Below are 15922 nucleotides of genomic sequence, written 5' to 3' on the forward strand. Positions count from 1 at the left end.
ATAACTATTGACTTGCTGAGAAAATATTCATGAAGCATTTATCAAAATGTTACATGTATAGATGTATATAATAGATTATCTCAGTTATTTTATGAATGCATTTGTGTAACAGGCTGATAGGGATGTACCACATAGGCAGCAATAATATTGCAACTACAGTTGCATTAAAAATAGTTATATCTGTTTATCATTAGAAAATGTGAAATTTTCATATTTTGTTTTGTTAATGAAATACCTATTCAAAATTCAAAGATAGTATAAGCTATAATTGAATAATAAAAACTCATTATATTTAAATAAGGCTTTTATATAGTATACAGGAGCTATTTAAGCACCTTGCTTCTTTGAACTAATATGACCTTTTCACTAGTTTTCAGTATGGTGATGGACCCTTTGAGATAACTCAAATTAATGCAATGAATGGAAGATCAGACTTTTAAGGTTTATTAGTCGCTCTTCTATGAGAGACTGCACCAGGGTGTTTGGTTATAAGAAAACTAGCAGGATGTTGTTAGTTTTATTTCTTGATGAGTAATCACTATATTTGGTTTCTGGCAAAGAAATGCAGTGTTCATTTCTTTCAGAACAATCAGTATGTTAGTTGATTGTTAGTAAAATCACTTTTATTAGCATCTTATTTATTAGCTGCCAATGTTAGTGGTTATTGAAGGCCCTTAGGTGATTCATTTACAACTATGTTCCATTTATCTGATCACCTATGGCAGTACTATATATCACACTTCAGCCTTTATTAGCCATATTTCGGTAATAAAAGAATGCCATAGTCTCTTTTTAAGGTTCTTATGAAATGTGATTACTTTAAAACAGAAGAGTGAACTAATAGATCATAGTAGTTCTTAATAACCTACTAACTAATGTAAGAAAATTCTGTACTTTATTCCTAAGATGTAGCTGTCATCAATTTACTAATTGACACAACATTATATCTATATATTTGGTTCATACAAAAAATTGTTTATGTTATTGATGAGAAGCCTTATTTTTATAGTTATGACTATAGACATTTGGGCAGGTACTGATTGGATGCTGCTTTTGATAGGAGGTCGATTCAAGTGACTGATGTCATTCGAGTTAGGAGTTTTAAAATCCAGAGGGGTTCGGGTTGGTTATTTTGTTTCATGTTTATGTTATAAATATTTTCTAATAACTTTTCAGATGTTCATATCTTACGTAGTAGGAAACAACCTTAATTTTAAGAATATGATACTCTTACACTATCTTTGTTCTAATGATCATAATAGTATTCCTATTAGATATATCATTGTGTATTTCTTAGATCAGTATATTTATATTTACATCATTTAATTTTCAATGACTACACTAAAAGGTATATCAGTTAACATTAATGGTTTAAATAATCCTAATAAAAGGAGGAATTTAACTAGATATCTTCTTCTTTCGGCTGCTCCCTTTAGGGGTTGCCACAGCAGATCAACTGTTTCCATTTCCTCCTGTCCTCTGCATCTTGCTCTGTCACACCAACCACCTGCATATCCTCTCTCACCACATCCATAAACCTTATCTTAGGCCTTCCTCTTTTCCTGTTACCTGGCAGCTTCATCCTTAGCATCTTTTTCCTAATATACTCTGCATCCCTCCTCAGCACATGTCCAAACCAACGTAATCTTGCCTCTCTGGCTTTGTCTCCAAACCTTCCAACCTGGGCTGACCCTCTAATATACTTATTCCTAATCCTGTCCATCCTCGTCACACCCAGTGCAAATCTTAACATCTTCAACTCTGCCACGTCAAGCTCTGACTCCTGCCTTTTTGTCAATGCCACTGTCTCCAAACCGTAAAACATAGCTGGTCTCACTACCCTCTTGTAGACCTTCCCTTTCACTCTTACTGGTACTTGTCTGTCACAAATTACTCCTGACACTCTTCTCCACCCATTCAATCCTGCCTGTACTCTCTTCTTCACCTCTCTTCCACACTCACCATTATTCTGAACTGTTGATCCCAAGTACTTAAACTCATTCACCTTCACCACCTCTACTCCCTGCATCCTCACCATTCCTCTATCCTTCCTCTCATTCACACACATATATTCTGTCTTTGTCCTGCTGATCTTCATTCCTCTTCTCTCTAGAGCATATCTCCACCTCTCCAGGGTCTCCTCCACCTGTTCCCTACTCTCACTACAGATCACAATGTCATCTGCAAACATCATAGTCCACGGGGACTCCTGTCGGATCTCGTCTGTCAACCAGTCCATCACCAATGCAAATAAGGAAGGGCTCAGAGCTGATCCTTGATGTAATCCCACCTCCACCTTAAGCGCATCCATCACTCCCACTGCAGACCTCACCGCTGTCACACTACCCTCGTACATATCTTGTACCACTCTTACATACTTCTCTGACACTCCCGACTTCCTCATACAATACCACAACTCCTCTCTAGGCACCCTGTCATATGCTTTCTCTAAATCCACAAAGACACAATGCAACTCCTTCCGACCTTCTCTGTACTTCTCCATCAACACTCTCAGAGCAAACATTGCATCTGTAGTGTAATTTAACTAGATATCTTAAGTTACATAAATCCCAGTTAGTATTTTTACAAGAAACTCACTTAATAACAGAGGATATATTCAGACTTGAATCTAAAACATATAAGATTTTACTAAGTTCTGAACATACTAAGAAAAAGAGAGGAGGAGCTATCCTATGGAACAGCATAATGCCTTTTCCTAAAATAATAGATACATATAAGGATAATAAAGGAATGTTTTGTGCCGTCACCATAGAAATAAACAGTAAAATTTTCACATTGATTAACATATATTGGATCCCAGGAATACGGATAAACACAGTGAAACAACATCTAGATCAAATTGTACTATTCTCTAAAGGGAACCTTATTTTGGCAGGCGATTTCAATTGTATTCTATATTACAAAGACTCTAGTACTAATGGGAAGAGAAGATTATCTACATCATCTAAATTATTAAAAGACTTTTCAGATACTTATTTTTTGAAAGATATAAATTATTTTGCAGATACTACTTCTTTGTTTTACACCTTTTTTCTCATAGACATAACTCATACTCGAGGATAGATAAAGTTTTTATTTCTAATAATTTAACAGATTCCTTAAACAAATCAGCAGTGATTTCGTGTCCTTTATCAGATCATAATTCTATAATTTTTGAAGTGGTAGTCAATCCAAATTTTAATATTCATATAAAAAGGATCCCAGCTTATATCACAAAATTAAAAGATTTTAATGATTTCATTTCTACAGAAGTACAGAATTTTTTAGAACTTAACAATACTAATGATATATCAGAAATTTAGATATGGGATGCCCTAAAAGCTTATCTATATGGTAGCATATTGAATTGGTACAACAAAAAAAGAAAGCTTGGGATAAACAGCTGCAAGATATACAATTAGACACTTTAAAACTTAGTAATATGGGTGATAAAGATATATCAGATAAAAGAAAATAAATGTTAAATAATAAATATCTAGAAATATTAAAACATAAAACTATGATCAATATAGAAAAATTCAAGTTTATAAATTTCTCTTCTAACCCTAAATCCTTAAAAACTTTTGCTAATAAAATGAAAAGATTAAATAGATTTAATCATATTAATGAAATATTCTCCCCTAAAAAAGAAGAAATGGTATCGGAAATTCATAATATATTAACTGAATTTAGAGAGTTTTTTTATAAACATCAACCAAACAACTACTGAAATTAACTCTAAAGAGGAAATAAAAACATTTATTAATAAATACACTAAAACAAGACTTTCAGAGAAACAAGAGATTTCTATTGATAAACAAATATCTTTCAAAGAACTTCAAACTCACATTACCAAATTAAAGCAAAATAATGCACCAGGTAATGAGGGCATCATTCCTGAAATTTACAAATTACTACATATAAATGCTCTAAAATTGCTTTATAAAGTATTTAATCTTGTTCAGGACAAAAACATAACTCCACCTTCTTGGAAATACACTTTTATTTCTCCTATTTTAAAATCTAACAAAGATCCCTCTAAGTGTACCTCCTATAGACCCATCTCCCTATTAAACACTGATTACAAATTATTTATGTCCATTTATGCAGAAAGGCTTAAAACACTTTTACCCAAATTAGTTGATAGTGATCAAACGTGGTTTGTAATAAAGAGAACTTCATATGATAACATTAAAAGAATATTAACTTTAATTGATTCAGTGAAAAATCTTAAAACAAATTTAACCCTAGTTAGTTTAGATATAAATTGTGCTTTCGACTCAGTTACATGGGAATATCTGTTCACTCTATTAAAGAAATTAAATTTCTCCAGTAATTTTGTCAATCTTATCACTCTGTTATATGAAGGTAGCCAAGCTTATGTTAAAATTTGTACTAGTATTTATTTATTTATTTTTTATTTATTTTATTTGCAGTTGGTTTACCAGGATAGTCCATTGGGCCAAAATGAACCTGTTTTCAATGGAGTCCTGGGGAGAAAAGCTCCAGACAATATAAATTACAGTAGGTATTAGACATACTTAAACATTATTAAAGTCACAGTAGGCAAATACAATGCACAACAATTACAATTAATGTAAGTGTTAAAAAACTGATGGCAGATTATAAGGGATTATACATAAATTCAAAATTCTACTAAAGTTATTTCATAAAGAGAGTTCAACATATGAGAGTGTAGAGTATTCTTACATATTCAGTAGTAATAAACAGGGAAGTGGGAGTTATGGATAATGAGAGAGAGAAATCAAGGGTGTAAGCAGGAGTCAGAGGAAATGGGTATATTCAGTGTAGTTAAGTAGGGTGGGAGCAAGAGCATTCCCACTGGGAAAGTAGATATGAATATCTATATATAATTCTATTTGAATATAGTATATCTCAAAATATACCAATAGTAAAAGGTATTAAGCAAGGGTGTCCCTTATCCCCTGTTTTATTTTGATTAGTTATGGAACCATGGTCAAATTTAATAAGACATGATACAGATATTGAAGGATACAAATTAACCCCCACTATATCATCTATAATACAATTGTTTGCAGATGACATATTGATTACTCTTGGGAGTAGAAGGGAATCTATACAAAAACGTTTTACAGACATGGAATATTTTCAAAAAAATTCCGGCCTTACTTATAATAATAATAAAACACAAATTCTTTTAACAGGTTCAAAAAATACAACATACCTGATGAATATAATGAATATATAGCTCAGTCTCAACAAATAGCATATTTGGGTATAATTATTACTAACAATATTAAAGATACCGTTCAAATAAATTATAATAAAAGTCTATTGCAGATAGAAAATGTAATAAATAAATGGAACAAATTACCCTTTTCTATAGATGATAAACTTTTAATAATAAAGATGATCCTTCTACCCAAAATCTTATATATAATTCAATATTTATCTATATCTCCTTCTTACCAAATAATTAAAAAATTTAATTCAATGATTCAGAAATGTTTGTGGTTACCAAATAAGCCAAGGATTGCATTAACATACCATATGTATAATTGGAATAATGGGGGTATAGCCTTACCAAATTTAGAAATGTATTCAATTTCATCAGTATTCAATACAATCTCTCATCTCATTGATGTGGAATACACTGCTAAGTGGAAAGAGTTTACAGAGGTATTGTCACAAAATACCAAAGATCTAAACAGTTCCTACAAGCTAAATATAATTAATAATCCATTTATTTGGAGGTTAAAAGATTATATTTCTGAATTTTCTTCCATGAGTTTTAACTCTAAGTATATAGTTTTTCTTTTAAAATCATTTAAAATTGTTATATTTAAATATAATATATATAAGGATTGGCTTTTTTTACTCTTCCCTATAGCCTACACACACAGATCTATTTTCTCTTCAGATTATACAAAAATGTCTATATTTCAGCAAAAGCATTTAACATTTTGGCACCAAACAATGATAAATAATAAGATAAAATTCAATAGTTTACTCTTGGAAAAGTATAAACTTGATTCTTGTTTATGATTAGAGCTTCAAGAAGCTAGACAATATGTATTACATAAATTGGATTCTATGGCTCCTATAATTAGGAAAAAAATTCCCAAGCTAATATATTATATGATTTTATCAGTTTTGCATAAATCTCCTGCTAATAACAAGTTATCAAACATTTATAGGGCAATTAAATGTGATTTAAATACACATTCAGATAATTATTGGAAATATTTTTCTTTAATTAATAATAATCCCCCTTCTGAGAAAGACAAATTGAATATTTTACAATCAGCAAGTATGACTACTTCTTCTTTAAAATGGAAATTATTCACATAGAGATTTTTAAATAGATCATTTATCACTCCTCATAATATAAGTATATTTTCTAAAAGGAATATAACATGTTGGAGATGTAATATTGAATTGAATGCTGACTGGTCTCATATGTTTTATAATTGCATATATTTAAGAAAATTTTGGGATGATATCAATAATTTGTTGCAAACAATTTTTACTGATAATTTCTTTATGTCTAAATCACTTGTTTTATTTAATACTCCAGTTTCTGATTGTGTAAAAGAGAATAAGTACCCTTTGGTTTGGTGTATACTATCTATAGCTATAAGAACAATCACTAAGAATTGGAACTCTAGTACAGCACCTGCATTTTTGGAATTTAAAAATATACTCCTTGAAACGTGTAATTTGGAAATGTTAACTATTAAATCTAGATTATCTAGGAATACTACATTATATAATTCATGGAATATCATCTATGAACTTCTAGAAAAATAGTTTATTCATTTATGTAAACAGATGATTTTTATTAATCCTACAGCTACATTAAGACATTTTTTTTGCATGATGAACGTCTTTGTACATAGTTTAGTTACATTGGTTTATATATTAGAAGGTTTTTTTTTTATTTTCTTGTTTTTTAACTTTAAAAAAATGTTATAATTTCATGGAAATATTTGTTCATTTTAATAATTACTTAATAAAATTCTTTGAAAAAAAAAAAGAAGCAATCTTCCTGGCTGCATAGTCACACAGTTCTAGAGTAAGTGCATCTCTTTTTGACAATACCTGAAAAAGGAATTGACAATCTTAAAAAATAAATATGCAGCTCTGCAATGTATATGTTTGAAATCAGTTCAAGGCTCTAACAGATTTTACCAAAGCAACTGTACATTTTCTTATGGCTTTACACATTTTACAGGCTCTGAGATTTACTGAGAACAACTGCAGACTCTACAATTTGCATACCCTTTTTCACTAAAATATTTACATTTAACTCAGCTTAAAATATATTTTCTACATTTAATACTTTTACTTTATCTTTACTAAAAAATGTTTCAGAAGGCATGCAACAACCCCCTCCTTTTTAAGAGTTAATGAAGCTTTTTTGACAGCCCATCAAGAGATGAAGATTAGGGTTTTAAGGAGATCCTCAAGCTATACAACCAAGTCCTTATCTAGAAAGACGATTTTCATTTTTGGCAACAGGGTAGATCTCCTTTAACATTTTCTTCCACGTTCCATGTCCTTCTCCTTAATAATTAACTATATCATTTAGATTGGCCTTTGAATCACTGTGCATATCAGTTGGGTACTTTCTGGTTTAATAATGAGAATATATGAAAACTCTAGCAGCACTGTTTGGATTTCCTAAACCCAGACAGGAGATAAATGCTGAGACAGCACTACCTCCTTCACCGAAATGTCAGACTGGCTCTTACTGAGAAAGGCTACCATGAAATAACCCCTGTGGTTACTTTTGTAGGTTATTGTAAATGCTATGTGCCAATGCCTTGATGCCATGTTAGGGCTTCATCATATTAACATTGTACAGTTATTGTTTTTGCCTACTGGATGACAACTCCACTGTATAACTGCCATTGCTTGCCTCTTTCATAATAATGAAATGTGCCAGTCATGCTGCCTGCATCTTATTTTGCCAGTCAGGAATAAGCACCATTACTTTTTGTCCAACAGTATATTCCCAGGATTTCACTATCTGGTTATACTAGGCCTTTTGTTGCCACTGCTGTATTTGTTCTTGGTATTTCTCTTCCAATATCAGGTCTCAAAGCTTAGCCATAGACATAAACATGTACTCCACAACTGACTTTATGTTGGGCTCATATCTACCCTAGTGCTTATTTTGAATTAGTATATTTTCTCCAAAAAAAACCCCAGAAATGCACATGGATTATTGGGGTTTTATTTCAAGTTAAACTGGTCCACAAATCTTCTCTGCATGGTTTTAAAATTAGAGTTAAACTTCTTCACCAATCCATTTGCTTATGGATGAAAAGGGGCAGGTAGTCCCTCTGCTCTTTCTCTAACCAGGAGCAAAGCAAAATATTTTTCAACCATAACTTTAAATTACAGAAAAATAGAGAGATTCACACATTTGTTCATTCATTTTTTTAATCTTCTGATACCCAGCGTGACTGGCAGTTGATACAGTTTCATGATACCACCTCTGACCATTGAATAATATGTGAGGGGCAATTTTACTTAAGAGCATACAGTACACATGCACTAGCATCCTGGCTTAGGTCGAACATCTTCACATTGATAAGCTGCAAGCAGAATTATTGTCACTGGATTATGCGTGAATTTCACTTCCTTGGTCACAGCTCTGTACTTTACAGTGCTCTCTTCCCAACAATAACTGAAACATTTGCAAAGATAATTTTGCATATAAATACCATAATGTTCCTCAAAACAAGCAAATGATTCCTTTCTAGTGCTCGTGTCCATCCTTCTACCTTTATGATAACATACTACCACCAGTTAGACCAATCAAACGCAGCCAGAGCAAATTTATTGTTAACTCTTAAAGTGTATTATTACATTATAAGAGTACAATACATCAGATGATAAGTTAACTACCAGAAAGTATCTTGCCCTAGCCATTTCATATTTATTCTGGCCAAGTTTTTAATAAAAAGCTTTCTTAACTTTTTGGAGTCTGCTTGGGGTATAAAAAATACCTATGCAAATACATCCAAGCAAAAATCCTTAGTCTTCTAGACTTTGTTGCATATTTGGGAGGTATATATAGCCTCCCATTTATTTGTTGTGAATTGCTTATCCAATCTCTCTCCCCAATCCTTTCTAACCTCCTCTGATTGGTTCTTATAGTTATTGTGCAATATTTTATATGCCCTACTAACTATCCATTTTGTAACAGCAGCTTCTGTTCTACATCCACCTAAAAACTCTACCAGAGCAGGACTTTCACTTAAGATTCCCTTATCCCTTTTTCATTGCTTATGCTCTGATATTAATCTTTGATAGGGAAGGCATTCTCTAGCCTGCAGTCCAAATGTCTTCTTGGCCTCTTCTCATTTTTTGCTCCAAATACATTGGTTCCTTTGCCAGTTTTCTCTAGTAAATTCTAGCCTCCCTATTGTCTATTCTTTGTATCCCTAATTGCAGTCATCCCTATTGGCAAAATCTTCTTTCTCTAGCTTCATGTTGGCTTAGTTTTGAAAATACTTTCTGCTACTTCATAAAAATAATATTCTATATGACTATCATATTCTTTAAGGATCTGCATCCAAAACCCCACTCTCTCCTTATTTCTTGACTCTCCTCCCATATCATCATCCCTTTCCAGTTTGAAATGTAGCTTTCTCCTTCTGTTATGTATACGAGTATTAACTGTGTAGGTCTGAAATATTCCTTCAAATTAGGTAATCCCAAACCACTTTGTTCTACTGGAAGGATCACCTTATCCCACTTGATCCTTGCCCTATTCTACTTCCAGATTAATTCCTTCAACTCTGTATTAACTATTCTCCACAGTTTCTACTCTAGTTGATACAAATATGCCTGATTTGTATATAAAACTAATGGGACCAAAGACATTTTCAATGCTTATATCTTGCTATTCATATCCATAAATAAGAACTTACAGTTTCTCAGTTTTTGTATTATATTTTGTTTACTCTCTTCCCTCATATCCTTAGCTGCCATAACAGAATCCTTTTTAATCCATATTCCTAAATAATTTTATTGTGTTCCCATAAATATGGATATTGGTGAACCAATTCATGTGTGGGCTCATAGTTTACAGCTATAGATTTTTTATCTTCCTTAATTTTATATCCTGAAAATACGTGAGACTGTCTGAAAATGTTCCACAACACTGAGATGTCTCTTTCTAGTTTTAGCATGCACAAAATAATATTGTCTATAAATAAAGCCATCTATTCATGATTTACAATAAGAATTAGGTTGTTGAATTTACATGTTCCTTATTTTCTTTACCAATTGCTCTAAATATAAAACAAATAACAAAGAGGAAAGAGGACACCCCTACCCGGTTTCTCTGTTCAGACACAGTTTGTCAGAGAGGAGCCTTCCTACTTTACTTTTTGCCACCGATCAATCATATATCCTCCTAATTAAACTTATTTTATTGTATTAGGGAGTGGAAATGATTCCATTGCCCTCCTCATAAAATCACAGCTTACTGTGTCAAATACTTTCTCATCATCAACCCCAACAACAGCAGTAGTATTTGCTTATGTTCTGCTTCCCTCTGGGTTGTCATTGCTCTATTAATGTTGTCAAAAGTTTGCCTCCCTTCCAGAAAGCCACACTAATCCATATATATTGATTTTTGGCAACACAGTTGCCATTCCTTTAGATATTATAGACATAAACACTTTATAATCATGGTTTAAAATTGAAATGGGTCTATATGCAGCTGGGTCTGATGAGTCTTTCCTATATTTAGGTACTACAGCCACCACAGCTTTCTTACAGGATGTTGGTGCTTCCTCTCCTTTCAAACTACTGTTATACAAATCCTTCCAGATCGTTATCACTTTCTTCCTATCTAGCACCTATTCTTGGAGACTTTCCTGCATATGGATTATACATCACCATTTTTATCTCATCTTCTCCTGTCTTAACTATTAATTGTTGAGCTTCACCTACCTCTAACGTTGGCATAATTAAGTCTTCCATAAATATTTCCAATTGTGCTCTTTCTTGATTTCTATATTTCTCTGCTTTATGAAAATAATTATAAAATTTCTGAAATGTCTCTAATACTGTGACAGGATCTCTGGTTATTTTTCTTGTTATAGAAACACCAACTTAGTACAAATATTTGTGCAACAACAAACTTAGAGCAGCTAGTTGGGCATTGAGTGGCAATATCTGAAGATTAATAGAGTTCAGTATTGTGTAAACATTAAAGTTAGTAGAATTATTTTGTACTGTCTAGCATAATCTGCCCCAGTAATGCACCCTTATTATTCTGCACCAACAAAGCACCCTTAATAGCCTTCTAACCCCAATACTTTGTGGACCACAGATCAAAGGACAAGATAGTAAGGATATACAATTTCCTAACTTCTCTGTAGCCAGCTTGTTGGAAATGGGCAGCTTGAGACAATGTAGCAATTACCTTATGTTTACTGACAACCACTTAATCCTTAAGGAAGCAGACACAGTATGCAGGATGTGTGCTTACACAATGACACTGGAGGCTAAACTCCCGCATACAAGTGCACATTAGGTTGTTGAAAGCCCGCACACAACACCCACCTCACACAGCACATAACACGCACATAGACTACCATATGGTGAGTCACTTAAAAGCACTCTTACTAAACAACAAAGTTCGCCTAGAACACCCATTTTCAAACTATGTCTCAGCAAGCCCAAAGTCACTCAGAAAAAAACAACACCTAACACCACACATACTGTCACTGTCAGTGTAGCCACAAACACTAAGCCACTTATACAAGCAAACAGACTTACCAGGAGTCTTTTCATATGAGACTCCATTGTAAGGTATACTGATGTTCCTCTAACCAGGCTGAACAAGGAGAAGATAACTGTTAGCTGCTTATGTGAAGCCAGGATCTGCCAAATCATGCATCACTAAACTCATTACGCCAGCGGAATCAGTATGGTTCCATCATAGTCAATGTAGGTGTAAATGACTTCAGATGTACCTCCTTGGACTATATGAACAGAGATGTTATGGAGCTTATGGAGCTTTCAGACTAAGTGTCTCAGGCTTAACAGCCTAGCATTGGGCAGCATATTACCATCACCTAGGATGATGCTGCAATATGAGCAAAAAATTATTGCTTTCAACAGCTGGCTGGCTTTCTAGTGTCATACTCATGGGATCCAATATTTGTCAGCTTGGGAGGACATGGTAAACAGAACAAACTGCTTTGCCAAAGATGGTCTGCACCTTTCCCATCTAGGCTTTTGAATACGACTTAAAGCGTTATCCACCCCATTAGTGCCTTTTTTTAGGCAATGACAAATTGATAAATCTATCAGTATAGCAAAAATCAACTCAACTGAACCTAAAGGTGTTACTGTTCAATGTCAGGAGCCTAAATAAATAAAACTACACTTCTCCAAGCTCTCCTCACACTTGAGAATATACACATCTGTGCAGTTACCGAGACATGGTTTAAAGCTGCAAAGAGTATCCTGGCAGTGAAAATTTTCAGTGCCTGAAATACTTTTAACCCAGTAGCAGCACAGCCAAGGGCTAAACTGGAAGTATCTAAATATACATCAGTAACAAGCATACCTCTATAATAGTCAAAAAAGAGGATGTGCTGGAGTTCCTCCACCTGTAGATCACCACAGACAAAATCCCATACCATATCCTAGAGAGCCATAGGTCACCCTACATGTCCCAAGAAGCTCACAATGCATTCTTGGACCTACATAAGAAAGTTACATTCAGTCTAAACTCCTAGTCATGGGATACTGTAACCTCTATAGACAAGGAATCTTACACAGCCTCAAATCTACAGGCACAGAGATTCCTGGATTTCATAAATACAAATACCATAGACCAAACAGTGAATACGCCCACTAGAGGCGTGCTCAGATATATGATAGAACACTATACCCCTCCCCACAATGCCTTGTCCTTCCTGATAAGGTCTGAGTATAAAGCTGTCTCCTTTGAAATCAAAAATTAACTCTGTAATCCCATTAAAACCAGTAACAGTTTGGAATGATTCCAAAAACAAATTATGTATTATTAAGCAATGATTTGTCAAATTTCAATGCCTCTCCAAACTCTGAGAGCACAGAAGCTTATGTTGAATTGGTTTTTAGAAACTCTGTATAGCCAGGTCAATGGCTGCATATAGGCTGCTGCACCTACCAGAAATACTCTCAGGACTAGCACCAGAAACAAACCACCCTTGTGGCATCCCAAATTAAAAAAGATAGCCAACAAAATGAAAAAAATGAGGAAGGGTAATTCCCATAAAGATGAAAACTCTCTTAGGAAAGTAAATAGGAAATTAAGAGGGTTAATAAGGTTAAGCAAGGCAAACTTTGAGGTTAAGATAGCCTCCATGGTGAAAGGTAACCTTAAGGCCTTCTACAGCTATGTCAGAAACCTCAAGGGCAGCACACAGCAATGTGCTGAACTGGTGGTTAATGGTGCCACATTCACTGAACATGGCGATATAGCAAACCTGTTAGCAGACAAATTTTGCTCCATCTTTGCCCCCCCAACCATCTCCACATAAATACCCTAAAATATAACCCCCACTAACTGTAACTAGGGAGCATGTACTGGCTGCAGTTACTAAAGCCAAGAACACACTTTCAATCGGCCCCAGTAATATCCCTGGATGCCTCCAGAATAGTCTAAAATGCAACTTTTCAGGACCGTTTAACTACAGTCTTAAAACAAGCTCTTTGCCAAGTGAATAGAGGACTGTGATAGTCATAAAGGAGGACCTTCAACAGACCCTGGAAACTACAGACCCATTAGTCTGACTAATCTTATTTGCAAAACTATGGAAAGAATTATCATGCAAATTATCAACAAGGACATAGGAGACATCCAGACAAAGGATCCATGGCTTGACTTCTCAACTCAGAGTGAACATTTTTTGTTGAAGGAAAACTTTTCAATAAATTCAGTGTTCCCTTATTTTTAAAGCCCATATACTTACGCATACAAAAAAAAACTTATTTGATTAAGCCAAGAGCATTATTCCAGGCATTCACCTTTGGAAAAGTAAGAGAAAACATGGCAGTTCTATGTATATTATAACAAGTGCACTTTTATAACATATCTCCTACTCCAACAGCCCAAAATTACAGCATATAAATTTAAACATGCTTTTGTCTAGCCTTTCTTTGCTTTTTTCCATGGTAATGCCTACATTTCTTAAAACTAAAAAAGAAAAAGTACTTGTTTAGTTTAGTACCCGATGAAAATGCTTTACTAGCCTGTTTTACATCAAAAAATGACTTTGATCCTCCAGGAAAAAAATATTCTGAAAACTGCAGGATACAGTAGACTGAATCTCACAGCTGCCTCCAGACATTCATCGACTGCAATGATAAATTAGCTTGTCTTCTACCTGATGTGCAGTGAATAATCATTTTCCACAAAAACTCTATCAACATTTTTTAATACTTTGTCCTTCTGCCACAGTGTTGTCAGGATCAACTCTTTCTGCTGGTATGATTGCAACTTTACTAATACAGGTCTTGACTGCTTTCTCATGGCCAGGTTTGGAACATACACAAGATGTGCTCTTTCAATTAAGGAATGCTACTGTGGGATAGCAGTCCAGTTCCTTAGTTTTACTTTCATAGAATTAATACAGTCTATTCTTTTTAGTTTCTCTGGACAGTTTCTCTGGAACAGCAGAAAATCTCAGGTGTGTGCTCTGTCCTGTAACTCTGTCATTTTTGAAACAGCTGTTCTTGAGTATGTATACTGCACACCTTATAGGTTCATAGGTTGGTACTAGGCTGTCAGCCCTAGGGCCTATACAAGCCCAGCCATAACAATTCCCTGGCTATTTCTTCCCACATTATTTACTTTCCTGGACCCCTGTCTAGCAGGGCGACTGACGTGATCCCTGGGGTGAATTTCCTTTCTCCCATTCAATCGTCAAGGTTCCTCTTGAAGAGATCCAAAGAGGCACTCTGCTTGACATGTATGGGCAATCTATTCTAAATTAGTGTTGGATCTTTCCTTTGGTCGTTGTACTTGGATTTATTACTTATTTTTTATTTTTTTGTTGCTATCATATTTTATGTCTAGTGATCCTTCACTAAATGTGCCTAGAATTTTTAGGCAGGACTCGTTGGAAATGAGTTAAACTACCATGGAGCAATTTACTACATCGATGGGTGAGCGAGGAAATACCCGTGGAACACAGGAAGAACAAGTTGCTTTTTGGCAAAAATTTTTACAAAAAGAACAGCAAAGAAGAATGGATAATCCTTTCTCATATATTGGACAAAGAGTAAGCAATTATTTACCTACAGATATGAAAGACACATTTGACAAACTTGACAAGTTAATGGCTACTTGATCTCATCATCACGAACATGGGAGCACAATGTTCAACACTGGAAGTATACCCCTCACTGGTGAGATCAGATCACAAACTAATCTCGCTGGAGGTCCTCATCCCGCCCCCACCCGAAATAAAAAAAGACCACAGTAAAGAACTTCTCGAAAGCCGACTTCACACTTCTAAAGACTAGTGTGGTCTCCTTTAAGGCCCCCGAGCCGGCAGTAAACATTACTCAAACCGCTGAATCACTTACAAATGCCTTCTACCAGCACCTGCAGGGCTGCATGGATCAGGCAATCCCAAGCAAAACAAAGACTCTTTGTACCAAAGGCAAGCGTCCAGTCTGGTGGACCCCAGCCATAAACAAACTCTACAACAAAAGGAGAAAGCTACTACAAGATAGAGCAAAATCCTTAAAAGGTAAGACACCGCTGATCACTATAAGTAAAAAGCTAAGAGCTCTCATAAAATCATCCAAAGCTAATTTTGAGAAAAAAATAGCTAAGGACTCTAAAGACAACCATAAGGCATTCTTTAGCTATGTCAGAAACCTAGGAGGAAACTCCCAGATATGCTCAGAA

Source organism: Protopterus annectens, chromosome 2.part1 (assembly GCF_019279795.1).
Source record: "Protopterus annectens isolate FY-2018-M chromosome 2.part1, PAN1.0, whole genome shotgun sequence".
NCBI classification, from domain to species: domain Eukaryota; kingdom Metazoa; phylum Chordata; order Ceratodontiformes; family Protopteridae; genus Protopterus; species Protopterus annectens.